The following is a 15,072-nucleotide window of genomic DNA, read 5'->3' as shown; positions in this document are numbered from 1 at the left end:
ACTTATAGAACTAGCTCTGAAAGTAGCAGTGTAAAAAGTTTGAAGCTTGGAAGAGTGCCCCCTCCTATCCTGGGGATAGACAAGTTAACATAGAGTTCAAGTCTAGAAAAAGGCTGGAAAAATGAGTAAACAACAAAAATAACAACCATTAAAAAGTACTATGATGACAAGGAAGATCTAGAAAGAAACCCAGAAGAAGACAACAATATCAAAATAACTATAAGCAAAGACTCAAAGGAAAAATGTAAATTCAATGCAAGCCTAACAAGTATTCCAGAAAGAGCTAAAAAATGTTATGTTATTTTTAAAGTGGAAAGGATAGTGAAGGAAGAGTTAAAAAAAGAAATGAAAGTGATACAAGAAAATTATGGAAAGACAATTAACAATGTGGCAAAAGGCATAAAAAAATGCTGAAGAAAATAACACTTTAAAAAACAAAATTGGCCAGATGAAAAAAGCAGTACAAAACTTCACTGATAAAAATAACACCCTAAAAATAGAATTTGCCAGATAAAAAAAGAGGTACAAAGCTCACTAAAGAAGATAATTACTTAAAAAATTAGAATTGGGCAAGTGGAATCTAATAACTCCACAAGACATCAAGAAACAATCAAACAAAGTCAAAAGAATGAAAAAATAGAAGAAAATGTGAAATATCTCTTTGAAAAACAATTTAGCTGGAAAATATATTGAGAAGAGATAATTTAAGTCTCGTTAAAGTCATGATCTGAAAGTCATGTGTGAAAGTCATGATCAAAGAACCCAGGGACCACATGAAAACAATTACAAAACACTTCACACAAATAAAGATAGTTCTAAACGATTAGAGAAATATTGGCAATTGTTAGCTAATATAATAAAATATAATAATTTGCTATTATAATATAATAACAATGGCTAGCCAATATAATAAAATATAATAAAAATGACAATTCTACCCAAATTCATTTGCTTATTCAGTGTCATCCTAATCAAAATACCAAAGAATTATTTTATAGAGCTAAAAAAAAGCAATTACAAAATTCATCTGGAATAATAAAAGGTCAAAAATGTCAAGGGAATCAATTTAAAAAATATTAAGGAAGGTTTGAAGGACTAGCACTATCAGATTTCAAACTATATTACAAAGCAGTAATAATGAAAACAATCTGACACTAGCTAAAAATAGTGGCAGATTAGTTAGATTAAGTACACAATACTCAATAGCAAATGATCATAATAATCTAGAGTTTGGTAAACTCAGAGATTCCAGATTTGGGAGCAAGAACTCATCATTTGACAAAAATTACTAGAAAAACTAGAAAGTAGTTTGGCAGAAACTATGCTAACTAAATCTTGAATCATATACCAAAATAAGGTCAAAATGGGTAAATGATTTAGACATAAAGGGTGATATCATAAGTAACTTAGGAGAGCATTGAAAAATGTAACTGTCAGATCTATGGATAAGGGAAGAGTTTATGATCAAATAAGTGATTAGAGGACATCACAGAAGTAAAATGGATAATTTTGATTACCTGAAATTAAAATAGTTTTTTGCACAAAAAAACTAATGCAGTCAAAATTGTAAGGAAGGTAGAAAATGACAGGGGGGTGGGAAGAGGACTTACAGTAACTTTCCCTTTTAAAGACCTAATTTCTTATATTGGTATTGAAGTAAATTGAAAGAAAATAAGAGCCATACCCCAATTAATAAATGCTCAAAGGTAATGAACAAGCAGTTTCTTTTTTTTTTTTTTAAAGCAATCGGGGTTAAGTAACTTGCTCAAGGTTACATGGCCAGTTATTGTTTCTGGGTGTGGTGCTGAGTATCTGAGCCCGGATTTGATCCAGGTCATCCCGACACTGGAGCCAGTGCTCCCACTCGCTAAGCCACCTGGCCGCCCCTGAACAAGCAGTTTCAAGAAGAAATCAAAGCTATCGATAATCATATGAAAGAAATGCTCTAAATCACTATTTATTAGAGAAATACAAATTAACTCCAAGGTACCACCTCACACTGATCAGATTGTCTAACATGACAGAAAAGGAAAATGATAAATGCTGGAGGGGATGTGGAAAAATTAGAACACTAATTCACTGTGGGGAGAGTTGTGAACTGGTTCAAATATTCTGGAAAACAATTTGAAACTATGTCCAGAGGACTATAAACTGTGATTATGCCTTGACACACCAATAACACTATTATATCTATATCCCAAAGAGAACAAAGAAAAGAGGAAAAGACTTATATGTACAAAAAATATTTATATCAGTTCTTTTTGTGGTGGCAAAGAATTGGAAATTGAGGGGATGCCCATCAATTGGGGAGTAGTTAAACAAGTTGTAGTATATGAATGCTAAGGATGCTTTCAGAAATATCTGGGGAGACTTACATGAATTAATTCAAAATGAAGTGAGCAGAGCCAAGAAAATATCATATACACTAACAGCAATATTGTAATACTGATAAACTGTGAAAGACTTAGCTACTCTGATGAATACAATCATCCAAAGGATCCATGATGAAAAATGCTATCCACTTTCAGAGAAAGAACTGATAAATTCTTAGTGCAGATTGAAGCATTTTTCAACTTTATGTTTCTTGCTTTTTATTGGTTTTTTTTTCTGTATTGCAATGTGGTTAATGCAGAAGTATGTTTTACATGACTTCACATATATAATTAATATCATATTGCTTGCCTTCTCAAATGATGGGGGAGGAAAAGGAGAATGGAAGAGAATTTAGAACTCATTTTTTTTAAAAAGTCTGTTAAGATAAACTGGAAAATAATTTTACCAACAATTGATGTCAATTAATTGATGTCAGTTTCAGTTTATAGCATCTACCTATGACTCATCATTGAAAACTGAGTTATTTCCATAGCTTTCATCTCCTCAAATCTAAATTGCTCTCTATAATTCTTTAAATATTATGAATATTGCTTCAGAAATTACATTCTTAAGTTATGTATCCTTCCTCCCATCTTCTTTGATGTCTTGAGATGTCTCATTTTTTCCTTATTGGCATAACTGGTGATCAGAATACAAAAACTTTGAATTCTGACAGCCTCTAATCTTTCTAAAGTAGAACAAAAAGCTTGGGAACTTACCTGCTGAATTCTGGTCCACTGTTTGGAGATTCATGCCTTTTTCTTGAATTAATTATTACTGATACCATGATAATGAAAACACTGGAGTTTAATTTACATAAACACTTAACTTCATACAAACCACCATATTGCCAAATTATAAATTTGAGAAAGAAGGCTAATGAAAAGCTATACTTCAGGAGAGTCCCTCAGAGCAAACCCTTTTCTGCCTAATTTAAAGTCAAAGTCAGATTGTTCTAAATCACTCTACAAAATTACTAACAGTGAGGTATGAGAAAGGTAGATTACTTCAGAGACAGGAAACTCATTTATCCCATCCTTGAACAAGTTGAGCTATCTCCACTTAAGAAGGGGCTTTAAAAGGATTAATATATTATTGTTATATATTTCCTAGATCCTCTGTCATCCTGAAAGCAAAGAAGATAACAGATAGGGCAGCCTGGTCAAACTAGGTCACTTCCTCCAGAGGAAGGAGGACTGATACAAAGACAAAAAATGGTTAGAATGACTAATGAATTCTGCGGTATAATCACTAAATACCAAAGGAACTTTACCACCTCCTTTATTCTTTCTTATCTATTTTACTCACGTGTAATCCACGGCCTAGAATCTATGAGCTCTAGTTTAAATGGACTGGGTTAGACCTTCAGGGCTGATAAAAAAGATTGTTCTTTGTGTTGTCCCTACCCAAAGTTAACTCTGAAAAATAGCAGAATATAATTATTATAGAAATCAACACAGTGATTTCTCCAGATCCTGTACAAGCACTCAAGGCAACACTTCAAATAACAAGTATAAGACACCCTTTATTTTACCTCAAGGATAATGTATAATAAAATACAAAAGACTCATTCTCAGAGACCTGGAAACAAATGCAAACCTAAAGGACTCAAAGTGACGCATGAAAAAACTCTTCAAAGATTCCCACTTCTTAAGAGACCTGAAGTGCTCCAGATTTAGCCCCACCCCTACATTTATACTCCTACAGAATAGAAACAAACTCAGGGCTACTGAGAAACCTCCCTTCCCATCTGATTCACACCATGTGAAAATAACTACATGTAATGGGGTAGTCCAAAGTCTAGGTCCCACCTATGGCTATAGTTTCTTGCTGCTCCTTCTCTCAGCCCTGGAAGATCATGTTCATTATCCTCTTCTCTCAGTAAGAGGTCTGCTGTTCCAGAAATTCTCCATCCCTTGATAGAAGGGCAGATTCCCCAGATAGTGCCAAGGCTGGTGCTTCCTAGGAATATACTTTATCTGGCTGCAAGGCTAGATCCTTGAACTCTTATACTTATAAGCCAACATCCCAGGATGGTGGTGGCCAGGAATTTTCCTCTTCTCTAGTGGGATTAAAGGTGGGATTCTGGTATTATATTGTCTAGGGCTCCCTCTCTATCACTCCACCAGCCTATATACTTTCTCTAATTAGGAAGCCAGAGAAAAGGAATGCCATTGTACAATAACTTCTATCTCTGGGAACATGGGTGAGTAGATGTCTGCCTTTCTCATGAGCCTCTCTAGGAATTCCTTCTTTACTGCCCTGGCTATTGACCTCTCCAGGGGCAAGAAAATCCACTTTGAGGGCTCTGATCTCTAAAAAGAGGAAAAAGGAAAGTAAAATGAAGCCAGAAACTTGAGGCCCAGGGATATCACTTTGATGCCGTGAGAGCAAACATGTCTGCCTCTTTTTGTGGGCCTCTCCACAGCTTCCATCAGTGGCTCCTGGCTGGGGGATTCCCATATAAACATGTTCCTTCCTGTTAGAATATTTTTCCCTTTCTCTTTGTATTCTTAGTACATAGCATAGTATCTGGAACATAGGAGGTCCTTGATAACTGCTTCTTGATTGATTTATTGGACTCAGTGGACAACATTATCTGTGACACTCCTCAGTATCTTTGGAAAACATACTTCTCCCTAGTTTATGCTTTGCTATCAAGCTTTTTCGTTATTCAAAATATCCTTGAGCAAAGTTATCTCTATCATTACATCTTTCAAGGAATCTCATATGATTTTCCCAATACGTGGGAGAGGTAACTCAATGGAGGGGAGTCTTTCAGCTACATTTTGCCCTACTGAGTAATTTTTTTTCCAATTAGAGTAGGACTTTTATTCTCTACATTAGCTTTGTCAAATTCAAATAGAAACCCTCTCATGGTCTCACATTGACTTTTCTATGTTTTATTGTATTTTTATTTATTTTATTAAACATTTCCCAATTACATTTTAATCTGGATCCTGCTACACTGAGAAGTTTTATAAGCTTCATGACACTGATCTACACCCTTTAGTTGATCATACAACAACAGACACGGTCTGCTGTAGAAAATCACCTGTAAAATCCTATCTGATCACTTTTTGTGTTTTTATCAAGGACATTCATAAGAATGTCTTTAGATCATTCTAAACCATTTCCCCATTTAAACCATTTATATAAAAGATTTTAAGGATGAGAGAGTAGACATGTGTTTTGGTATTCATAAGACTTTGTCTTCAGATATTATTGATGTCTTCCTGGTCATTTTGTTGTGGTGGTGGTTGTTTTTGATGATGAAACTTCTGATGTTCTATTCAATTCAGCAAATATTTATTAAATATCTATTCTGTGGAAAGCATGGTGCTAAGTATTGGGGACACAGACAAAAATGCAAGAAGAATTCTTGTCCTCAAGATTATGTCACATGATGGGGATATAAAATGTTAACAAATACATATGATTCAATAAAAATAGAGGCAGGAGATAGCACAAACAATTGAGGAAAATCACAGAAGACTTTATGTAGGGTGCGATACCCAAGGAAAGACTTGAAGGAATGAAAGAATATTGAGAAGTGGGAGGGAGGAGGGACTATATTCCAGGAATGGAGAAAAGTTTTTGTGAATGAAGTGGTTGGGGGTTGGATAGAAGGAAGGCAAAAGATAAAGTATCAAATATGGCAGGATGGGAAAGCTAATAGTCTGATTTGGCTAAAACATAGGGTTCGTTAAGGAGTGTAGCATGAAAGTATTTTTCCTATGGGTAATGGGTAGTTCATGAACATTTTTGAGCATGGGAGTTTTGTGGTGAAACCTATGCCTTAGAAATATAATTTCAGCAATCTTATGGAGAAGGGACTGAAGAAGAGAAAGAAAGAAAGCAAGGAGATTATTATAATAATGCATGCAAGTGGAAGATCTGACCTCAGGGAATGGTTCATTGAATGAAGGAAAAGGAATTGAGAAACATAGAAGCAGAATTACTAATCCTTGAAAACTTGGTCTTTTCTATGTTTTTTTTAATATTCTCCCTCTGAGATTTTTTTTAATTAGACCTACTGCCTTAATATGTTTCTTTATATATTTGTAAGTCAATCATTATACAAGCATTTATTAAGCGCTATATTCCAGGTACTTTGCTAGTTGCTATCTACACAAAGGGGAAAAATGAGATAGCCCCTGCTCTCATAAATTTTGCTCTTTGTAACTTCTTATAATAATAATAATTAGCGTTAGCATTCACATTGTTATTTCATATTTCATATTCATATTTCATAATTCATATTCAACCTACTATATGTCAGGTACTGTGATAAACATTTTACTAATATTTTCTCATATGATCCTCACAACAACCCTAGGAGGTGGATACTGTTATTATCCCCATTTTATAGGTGAGGAAACAGAGAGTTAAGTGACTTGCCCAAGGTCTCACAGCCATTAAGTGCCAGAAGCCAGATTTGAGCAGAGGTCTTCCTGACTCCCAGGCCAGTGGTCTCTTCAATGTGCCACCTAGCTACCTATAAATGTCTTCAGAATGACCTGGTTTATTTGAACTTTATGCTTCTTTCTGTGAGCTCATTTTCCCTTGCCACTGCTTTTTTGCCATGCTCTTCTGATTCCTCTGTAGGTTTTACATATTAACTTTTACTCATATTGTCTTTAGCTGCCATACTTCCCTTGACTATGAAGTCAAGCAATTGCTCACTAATATAATTTCTGGGGTCCTTTATACTTTTTTTGTAACTATTTGACGTTGGTTAAACTTCCCCAAGAAACCATGAACTGCAGAGTCATCAATTTACTTTTATCCACTTCCCACTTTCAGAGTCAAAATCTTATTTAAATAAATTGAGTTTATCTGTCGTAATACTAATTATTATAACAGCTGACATGAATATAGTGGTTTAAGGTTTGCAATGCCCTTTAGATACATAATTACATACAAGATCTTATTTGAAGTGTGTGTTCTGTGTTTTCACCTTTATCCTTTCTTTTAATTTGGTGTTGATTTTGACCTGTGCTCTAATCAGTTAATGACATAATTTCATACAAAGAGCTGATTCTGAAATTATTCCCACATTGGAAACCAATCATGATCAACCTATTAAGATATAATCAACTTAAGACTTTATCATATTACTCAGTAATCACTATGTCCTTTCTTCTTGAAGAAAATATTCCTGACATATGGGGTTTTGGTTCCTGAACAATCTACAAACCCTTGTTACCTTTCATGTCGTAATCCAGAACTACGCTTTTCCTATACAGTGCTTTTCCCCACCTTCATACTGCAATTAAGTTATATATTGAATTAGTTTGCAGGCTCTTGCAGAGTAGTGCAATTTTGTTTTTTTTTCTTTGACCTCTGCAACAGATGTTTGCATATGGAAACCTAATATCTGTGTGGTGGTCTCTATGCTTAAACTTACCATGAGAACTGAAAGTTTAAATAGTCAAATATTCCACTGAATTCATGTTTCTTGTTGTGTTTGGGGTTTTGGATTCCTCTCCAAGATACTCTCTTGATTCTTCAGACTTTCTCTCTCATACCAAACCATTCTCTCCATGCTTGAAGTTCATTTCATTCATGGACTTCTCACACTGGAAGTATCCTCCATCCTGCAGCCTCTTCCACTGATTGGCTCTCTTTTAAGGAGGGCACTCAAGCCAGCTATATCTTCATTCTCTTCCTGGATGAACTTGTAACTCTACTTCCAAACTTTCTCTACCATGCCCCCAATTAGGTATTCTGCCCCTTTTCTTTCTTCCCTCCATTTTTAGCTTTCTTTATGTGTTATCTTCACTTATTAGACAATAAATTCCCCAAGGACAGGGACTATCTTTCTTTATGATTATATTTATATATATATATGTGTATATATATAATTATTTATATCTGCACATAAATATACATTTAACATGTAAATATACATTATACATTTAAAATCTTTCCATTTTGTTATAGCTTTCATATTTCTCCTAGGTTTATGTATGATTAAAATGTTATTATTTGTCTTGTTATATTCCTCAAGTATTGTTTCAATTTGTTGGTTATTGGACAAAGATCGGACATTGAATACTAGCAGTTAAATGAATTTTTTATAAGTGGACTAAAATCTTATGATCCTTAGCACATTTGGGCCCTTTTTTTGCCAATTTGCCACCATCACTACAAAGGTAAAAAAAAGTTTAAACAGTTCAGAGAATTATTTTGCTTATTATGTATATGTATGTAGGTAGGTAAACAGGTATATACTTGTGCAACTCTGAGCAAAACACTTGACCTTGTCTGCCTCAGTTTCTTCATCTGTAAAACGGGAATTATAAAAGCACTTACCTCCCAGAGTTGTTACGAGAACAAAATATATTTGTAAAGCAAATTGCAAACCTTAAAGCACTATATAAATAGTAGTTATTAATATATTTATAAATGTATTCCAATGTTATATATAAAATTTATATGAATATTATATACATCATATATATTACACATGTATACATATATTCATGATAATAGCTAGCATTTATATAGTGCTTACTATGTGCAGGTATTGGGCTAAGCTCTTTACAATTGTTTGTTATTTGATCCTGACAGCAACCCTGGTAGGTAAATGCTACTATTATCCCCATTTTACAGATGAGGAAACTGAGGCAAAGAAAGGTTAAGTGATTTGCCCAGGGTCATACAGCTAGTAAATGTTTGATGTCAAATGTGAACTCAAGTCTTCCTGTCTCCAGTCTATCCACTGCACCACCTAGTTGCAAATTGTTGTTGTTGCTGTTATATGTATCTCCTTCATGAGTCACAATGGTCAAAGGATTTGTCACCTGGGCAAACTTCTGCGATAAATTGGTCCTTACTTAGCCAAACTGATCCTCAAACAATAGACATAGTCTATTGCCAGTCCATACTCAGCACCTTTCTTGCTTTGTAGAATGTGCCAAAGTTTTTACTCTTCTGGCATAGCCACCAAAAATCCAGGGTAATCTCCAAGTCATGAAAAAACAGCCATCAAGGGCAGCTAGGTGGCAAAGCCCTGGAGTCAGGAGGACCTGAGTTCAAATCCAGCCTAAGACACTTAACACAAAACTAGCCCTGTGACCCTGGGCAAGTCACTTAACTCCAATTGCCCTACCTTCCCCCTTCCAAAAAGAAAAAAAAAACAGCCATCAAAAGTTGTTGCAGAGGTCACTGGAGAATGTCACAAAAGTGAGTTGATTTTAGCCACATCAATGTATACAATATAACAACACAGGGGACTCATTCCTATTTGACTGGGCTCCTTCTCCTCTTTTACCAAATCACCCTTTTCCCCCCATAGTAACTGTTTCACATCTTTCTTTTTCTCTTCAAAATGCCACACTAACACTCCCAAGCACACACTTAGAACGGATTATTTAACTTCCTGATTCACAAGGATGACTGAAACCGCCCAGAATAAGCTCTCTCAATTTTTTCCTCTATTCCTCAAAAGTTCCTAGCATCATAACTAACTCGTTCTTTTTTTTTTTCTTTCCACTGGAAAAGAGTTATCCTACTTTTTCACTAAAGCTAATCTTTAGTCTGTGGACTTGATCTTATTCCTCCCCATTTTTGGCAGACATTTGTTCTAGCAATTATCCTTTCTCATGAATGTTCAATTTTTCTTTCTCTTTACCAGAACCTTCCCAGCTGCCTACTAATATGCTCAAGTCTGCATAACACCAAAAAAGAAAACGTCCTGACTCTTCTATCCTATCTAGCTACAATTTTATCTTTCTTTCCCTTCCCTGCTTCCCTAACAAACTTTTTGAAAAAGTAATCTGCATCTGATGCTTCTAACTTCTCACTACTCCTCTTCAACCCACAAAGATCAAAGGATCTCGGAGGTGGAAACATCTTTCAAGGTCACCTAGCCCAACACACACCTGAACAGGAAGCCTTTCTGCCAGCTCTCCATCAAGTGGTGGCCCATTCTCCAGTTGAAGACTTCCAAAGAAGAGGAAGCCACTAACTCCAAAAGTAGACTATTGTTGTTGTTATACTGGGTATCTCTAGCTTATCCAAGTTGGAAATACAGTAGGCACTCATGATCTTTATCACATCACTGATCAGCACGAGAACTTTGGCCTGCTCTGTTTCCAGCCTAGGCTAGTTCTCCGCCTCCTTAAGCAGCCTGGTGGCCTTCCACTCCTGGAGGTTCAACATTTGTGCTGAATTTAGTGAAAACACTTGATCAACTTTAGCCCTCCTGAAGCACAGAATTTCAGAGATCAAGTGATTACACCAGTATCAGCCTCTTTAGCAACTGTAAAATGGGGGTAACAATAGCACCTGCTTTGCAGGGTTATTGTGAGGAGGAAAGGAGATAATATTTGTAAAAAAACACACAGCATGGTGCCTGGAACATAGGAGATACACTATAAATGCTTATTCTGCTCCCTTAGCAGCAGGGATTAAAGGATGACAACAATTATGTTTTGGAAATTTTTATTTTCATGTTTTTAAATGCCAAAATCTATTTTCTCTCATGCCTTCTCACCTCGTTAAAAAGAAAAAAAAAACCCTGTAAAAATATGCATAGTCAAGGGGTGGCTAGGTGGTTCAGTGAATAGAGCACTGGCCTGGAGTCAGGAGGATCCGAGGTCAAATGCAGCCTTGGGCACTTAACACTTTCTAGCTGTGTGACCTAAGGCAAGTCACTTAACCCCAATTGCCCTGCCTTCCCCCCTCTAAAAAAAAAAAAAAGAAAAAAAATGCATAGTCAAGCAAACTACTTCTAGCATTGGTTGTGTTGCCCCCCATCCAAAAAAAAAAATATTCTGTACCTTGAGTCTCTGTCAGGAGATGAGAAGTATACTTCATCACTGGTTCTCTGGAATTGTGCTTGGTCCTTGAATTTAAAGATGTCTTAAACCTTTCAAAGCTGTTTGCCTTTACAATGTTGTTGTTGTACAAATTGTCCTTCTGGTTCCTTTCAATTCATTCTGCATTGGTACCTATGAGTCTTCCCAGGTAACTCTGAAATTGTCCCCTTCATCATTTCTTAAGGCAACATAATATTCTTTATATTCAAATACCATAAGTGTTTTTAGTCATTAACCAGTTGATGAGCACCCTTGTTAATTTCTTTTCTTTGCCACTGCAAGAAGAGCTGTTATAAATATTTTTTATAGATGTGGATCCTTCTCCTCTTTCTTTAGGACAAGATTTCGGATTTAGGTCTAATAGAAATATCACTACCAAAGGTTATGCACAGTTTAACAACTTTTAGGGCCTCATTCCAAATTGCTTTCCAAAATGGCTGGAGAAATTCACAGCTCCTCTAAAGGGGCATAGAACATTACATTTTTGGACAATTCCAACTGTGAGAAAGTTTTCCCTTAAATTATGTAGGCACAATTTTGCTCACTGCTCCTAGTTCTGCCCTTTTAGGCTAAACAAAACAAATTTAATCTCGCTTTCATGACTTCCCTTCAAATACCTGTAAGCTCTTCCTTTCTAAGGTAAACACTTTTAATTTCTTTAACCAATCCTTAAACAGCATAAGGAGATAGAAAGCTACAGGTTCAAATCTTGCTTTAGGGAGTTAAAAGCAATGTGATCATGGAGCATCTCTCAGAATCTCAAGGTCTATTCAGTATATGCAAATACATGGAACATCTTCCAGGGTGGGAATTCTCCCAATCAAGGAAAATCACAACCTAGCTTTTAGTATTAATAATTCCTAGGCATTGTCTGAGGCCCCTTTGTAAAATGGTGATGAGAATTGTCCTAGATTATTCAGAGGGTCATTATGAAGAAGGAGCTTTGCAAGTATCATCTAAATGAATTTAAGCATTATTTAAATGAATTTCTGGTTTTGTCTGTGCAAGAACTCTTTCCACTCACCCAGATAACATCAGATATGTTACAGTCTTAGCTGTCTGAGGTTCAGAAAACTTAAATGATTTGTTTGTAGTCACACAGCTAGTAAATTGTAGAGGTGGGTTGGGATCTCCACTCTTCTTTACTCAGGAAGGAAGAAAAAAAGGGAGGGAAGGAAGAAGGAAGGAAGGAAAGAAGAAGAAAGGAAGGGAAGGAGGGAGGGAGAGAGGAGGAAAAGAAGGGAGGGAGAAAGGAAAGAAGGGAGGAGGAAAAGAGGGAGGGTAAGAGAGGGAGAGGAAATGGAGAAAAGGAGAAAGAAAGGAAGGGAAGGAGATAAGAAGGGAGAAGAAAGGGAGAAAGAAAAGGAGGGAAGAAGAAAGGAAGGAAGGTCTTATAGAATACCTACTATGTCAGAGTAAGTCTGAACATCAGATTCTCTAAGAAGAGGGAAAATAATGTTGCCATACTCTAGATGCATATACAATGCCAAGGGCTCATGGCATGAGAATGTACTAACTTCACCAAAATCTATCTGGGAGCCTGAAGGATGTCAAAGCCACAGACTTAGAGTTTCCAATTATCAAAAGAATGTGACTGGCACATAGTAAAGGCTTAATATATGTTTGTTGACTGATTGACAAGTAATCCAATATGGTACATTTATACAACTACCAATCCACCTTTCAATGATACTAAATCATATCACCCAGTGGCAGAATTGCTGTTTTAGGTGTCATCTCTTTTCATTCTTGTTCCTCAACTTTTCCTTTGACTCTTCCTTCACTCCAGGTTGTGTGTTTTACCAATTTATACATTCAGAGAATAATAGATTTCCCATGCTCAGCATGATGTTAGATCATTTGGAGTTCATTTTTTGGCATGGTCCATGTGTGAGGATGATGCTTTTCATTTAAATCTGTCTTTAGCTGCTATGGGCACACTACTTTAACTGGCACACCAACTGGGTAACTAGGCCATCTGTCATCCTTAAATATGGACAAGAATCTCAGCAGTTATGTGAATAAGTATATTTATTCCTCAGTTTTGATGGCTAGCACAGCAAGGAACAGGTTCAAGTAATGTTACCTAGAGATGAAATGCTGGGGGCAAACAGCAGGCAGACAAGACCAACCCTGCAACGATAGGGCAATTCATTTGTAGCAGAGACATTAGGTGACCCATAAGTTGAGGAAACTGATGGAGGCACAAAAGTAATCATAGATTCAGAGATAGACCTCCTGACTTCAAAGATGAGGAAACTGAGGCTGAGGAATTGAGCGGCTTGTCCAAGTTAACACAAAAAAGTAACTAAACGATTCCAGACTTTGAATATAGCTCCTCTGATTCCAAATTCAGAGTTCTTTTCACTGAACCATGCTGGTAAACTGTAAACATTGCTTCTCAGTACAAACCAGAAAAGTGACTTAGATGCATACAAGATAAAAAGGACTACTGATTATGCCTTGGTATTTTCAATTACATTTGTTCACTGAATAACAGAGTAAGGATGGTTTAAAATGAGAAGCCTACAGAAATAATGTGTCCCAAATTCTATCCAAGCCTCAATCCAATTAAACTCTTTTCTATATTTACTTCTCATTTATATTTACTAATGAAAATTTATCATTCATGAACTATGCAAAGTGACCAGACTAGACCAAGATATAACATGGTCAGGCTGTTTGGGTCATCTTTTATTTTTCCTTGTGATCCTATTTTATACTTGTGTGTAACTCCCAATATTGAAGATTCCCGAGCACTGGCTTTGGAGTCAGCAGATGTAGGTTCAAACCCCACCTCTAACATTTACATGTGTGACACTGAGCAAATGACTTAACTTTTATGGACCTCAGTTTCTCCATACAACAAATGAGGTGGTTATACTGGACAGCCTCTGAGATCTCTACTAGTTCGATACTGATGCCTCTGCAGACAATTCAGATTCAACGGTCAGTATCTTCCTTAGAGATATTTGAGATGATTCAGGTATCTACCTCTAGTCAAGTTCAGTTCCTAAATGTACATATGGAAATATTCATTAATCAAGCTGAGAGATCATATTGAAGAACAACCAGCCTTTCCACAGTTGCCTTGAGAGGAAAGCTGAATATGTGCACTTTTGGTGAGGGGTGGGAAGGGGTTAACAGTGGCTAGCTACCCATAGAAATCATATCTGCTGGTAGTATGATCATTTGCTAAATTTGTTTATAGAGGAAGTCAGCCTAACTTTGCCAACTACATATAAAATTGTAGTGTTCAAACTCAGAATCAGATAAAGTGAATTTGATCTGTTTTACCTATTTTATTCTGCTTTTATGTCGACCCCAATTAGATTGTGAGCTTCTTGAGGGCAAGGACTTTCTTTTTCTTATTTGAATCCCCAGAGCTTTGCACAATGCCTGGCACATGGTAGTTTCTTAATAATTGTTCATAGACTATTGACTAATCTTTTTAAGTTTTTATATACCTGGAAAAGTGAGTTTTTAGGGACAGAATATGAATTTGGAAGTTTATGGAAAAGAAGATGATAGAGCCTCTGCTCTAGTGGCACAGATGATAAGAGTTCTAGGGCTGGAATCAAGAACTGAATTCAAATAAATAGCTGTGTGACTATGGGTAAGTCATTTAACCTTCTGAATCTCAGCCATCATATCTAAAATACCTATGGTACTTAACTCTGAGGGTATTTGTGGGAGTCAAATGAGTGCAAGGATTTTGCTAACCTTAAAGGATAACATAAATGTCAGCTATTTTTATTATTTCCTAGAGATTACCCATTTCCCTATGATACTGGGGAAGGATCTCTTATTGTCTGCTGAATAGGTGAAAAGTACAAAAGAGTTTGCTCTGTGGTTTTTTTACAGTATAATG

This window comes from Petaurus breviceps, unplaced genomic scaffold, assembly GCF_028583685.1.
Source record: "Petaurus breviceps papuanus isolate PSGF00001 unplaced genomic scaffold, PetGlider_PUasm1.0 90667, whole genome shotgun sequence".
Taxonomy (NCBI): Eukaryota; Metazoa; Chordata; class Mammalia; order Diprotodontia; family Petauridae; genus Petaurus; species Petaurus breviceps.
The sequence above is the reverse complement of the archived record's forward strand: the minus strand, read 5'-3'. Positions refer to the sequence as shown.